This window comes from Amblyomma mixtum, chromosome 2, assembly GCF_055824585.1.
Source record: "Amblyomma mixtum isolate Tamu chromosome 2, ASM5582458v1, whole genome shotgun sequence".
Taxonomy (NCBI): Eukaryota; Metazoa; Arthropoda; class Arachnida; order Ixodida; family Ixodidae; genus Amblyomma; species Amblyomma mixtum.
This window is the reverse complement of record NC_143013.1, coordinates 241,856,244-241,859,435: the sequence shown is the minus strand read 5'-3', so window position 1 is coordinate 241,859,435 and position 3,192 is coordinate 241,856,244. Positions and strand designations below refer to the sequence as shown.

The 3,192-nt window shown below is 40.9% G+C and overlaps 1 protein-coding gene across 2 annotated transcripts in view; it reads left to right on the top strand.

The window, feature by feature from the left end:
- bur (GMP synthase burgundy) overlaps positions 1-3,192 on the top strand; it is a 29,584-nt gene that overhangs the window by 781 nt on the left and 25,611 nt on the right. The gene's annotated exons all lie outside the window — the stretch shown is intronic.

Here is a 3,192-nt window from a genome sequence, read left to right as displayed (position 1 = left end):
ACGCTTGTCTGGCTTTTCTTTTTTTTTTTTTTGCGTCAGTTAGCAGGGGAAAATGTGCGACGGATGTCGCTGTCACAGCTGCTACCATCCGCTTGACGAGCTGACAGATGCGGTGGATCGGCGGGTTCAGTCGATGCAGATCGCCGGGTGATCTGACGTGCGCGTCTCACGTTGCATTACTTTGCTGTCTTTGTTACTTAGGAAATCAGTTGGCACGGACGCAAAATAATGATGCAGAAAAATTCAAGGACTAATGTTTGAATGAAAAACGTTTTTTTTTTTTTTCCCGCCGCACACTTCGCGCATCGGTGACCCCTCCAGGTAAACACCGTCGTGGTATTGGTGTTACCCTCAAACAAGAGAGAGATGACACTGCTTACTACAGATGTCGTGCTGCCATTGACGTCAAGTGCTGCTGTTGTTGCAACGTCTTGGCAGTGCGCCATTCCATTAACGCGTCTAGTCGCGCCACACGAGTCAGGAACACTAATCAGGCGATCGCATCGTGTTCTTGAAGAGTAACGTGCTCGCCAGAGATCGCAATGAATTTTTCACACTTTGCGTCAGGCTCGCCGACAGGTGTATTGCATAGGCTGAATCTTCGCACAATTTGCTAATACATATGTAGCTTGAATGATTTGCTCATGGATTGATATGCTGTTCCCTGGTCCATGATCATGCATGTTTAAGTAGAAATTTCTTCTAAATGCAGTTTTCATTGTGTGTGTAATGGGTAATAACGGTTGCCGGCTCTTTCAAAATGAATGTTTCAACCGAGAACAGCAGTTTATTTTATTGTACTTGAAACCATCTTTATCGCTTCATCAGTAAATTTTTGGACATTTTCGGAAAACAAAAGTTTGCGCTGCTTAAAATCTTGACAGAATGGCATCGATGGGCTTTCTAGACTTGTTGAGGAAATTGGAGTCTGCACAGCGGTGTGAATTCTCTATTACAGCTGGCAGTTCTGCAGTGATAATGCTAGTGTGACAACTGTGCGGCTTACATGTTGGTTTCAACATGAGTTAAAGCATAGTTAATTTGTTCAGTGACCTCAGTGTCATGTAGTGCATGGTCATGTTACACAATGTCGAGGGGGAATGCACTATGTCATTCCTTGCGTGGAAAAAGTTTCAGAGAAAAACAGCCTACGTAAAAGCAGCTGATTCAAGGGCTGTAATGGAATCTATGGGCTAGTGACCCTCACTGTCTGCAGAGTCGCTGCGACTTTTGAGTGACATACAAATTCCATCTGCGATGTCGTGACCCCCAACCTCTCTGTACTACAAATTCTTTATTCAATATGTTTCTCACATGGTCTTGAAAAGGGGAGGAATTGTTCAATGTATTAAACAGTAGGGAATGGGCTTACTGGACCTCGTGAGATGTTAAAAAAATGTAAAAGTTTGATTTGTTGCACACTTAGCTGCTGTCTAGTTGACGTAGGTTGGAATTCCTCACTGCTGACCATCGGAAACATTTGTCATGCAGATTCTGCAGGCCATTACGATTTTTTTTTTCTTTTTCTGATAGCAGCATCCTATTATCATACTTTACTTGTGTTTTCTTATATTAAACATTCGAGCTTTGGGCAAAAACCTAAGTTGTCCGGTATTAACTACTGCATTCTTATGATGAAAACGCTACTCTCACTGCAAGTAATATTTTTATAATCTAGAAAAGACTCTAAAATGGAATGCTAGTATTGTTGCCAGAGGTAGTTATCACTTGGCAAAGAAGCCAAAAAGTGCAATTTTACTACGAGTAAACATTGGGTACAGTGTTCTCGGCGCTCCTTTAACATTCCAGGTATGTGGTTTGTTGCCAGTCTGAGATATGCAAAAATGCGAATAATGCACAGAATAGCTCTGCTGATAAGTTATGATTTCTTTGTCTTGGAAGAAGTGTATTCGCTTTTGCACAAAATTGTTTTTGGTTTTTCTGTTTATATCTGCAGCCTAATCTAGAAAAAGCTACAAGAAATTGATCATATAGGTGTATAAATCCTCTGGTCTTTTTCCAGTAGTCATTGCCAGTAATATAATGGGAATGGTGATGTAGCTTTAGAGACCGTAGCCCTCAAACTCACTTTCCTTTGGCCTCTGAAGGCTTCATGCAGCTAGGAAACAAAGGTGCGAAGATACTTCCATCTTTCATTTTGCCATTAGAAATAACACGGAAAAAATGTGTACAGTAAAGTTAAGAATAGCCTGACCATCTATAGCTGCAGTTAAGAGACAAGAAGCTTTGTGGGCAATGTGTGTGGTCACACTTGATTGCAACAAAGCAAGAAACATTGTGCTGTGGTGCAATTTTAACTCAAGCCCTGAACATGATTCACCATGTGGTATTATTCGCCTAGGACCGCTAAATTATTTGTAATCGAATTTTCTGTCATGCGGTTTTGGTTTTGGTTTCAATAGCTGAAAGATGGCTGTGACGTTAAAGTGTGGTCATACGTCACGTGAGTCAAGTAAAAGCATCGAGGTAATTGCTGTTTCATCGTTTTAAAAAATTCACGACAGTGCTCAAGCCAGCCTTCCTTACGAGCCGGAATGACAATGAATGTAGAAGTAGCAATTATATCGCAGTTTTTTCATGTCTCGCATGACCTATAAGCATACTTTGACGTCACAGTCATAGGTGAGACCGAAACAGTACGAGAAAGAAATTCAATTATAAATTATTTAGCCGTCATAGAAGAATACCACAGGGTAATCAATGTAAAATAATGCCTTATGCATCGTTACAAAGAAGAAAACAGGCACCCAAAAATTAGGTGTCTATACTCCTTTAATTTCTTCAAGCATTCTTGTTGTGCCTCAAAGCCTCTTTTTTTTTTTTTTTTTAGACAGCACTTAGAGCTTCCTTAGTGGATGTGGCATTATACTTTCTGGCATAACCTTACTGGTTTGATTTCTGGTCATGCTGGCTGCATTCTGTGCAAGTAAAGTACAGAAGTATGCGTGACTGAGGTTTTGGTGCCCTGTAAAGACTAGGGTGTCGAAATTAACCTGGAGCTTCTCATTATTTGGCAAGTCTTGAAACAACCCAGGTTTTGCTTTGGGATGCAGAAGATCAGGAATTTTTTTTTACTGGCCACGTGCTTTAAGCGGAGTGCATCTACTGGCGGTGTTTCAAAGTTGGGAAGCATTGTATTTTAACGCTTGGTTAATTCACCAGGCAATTAAT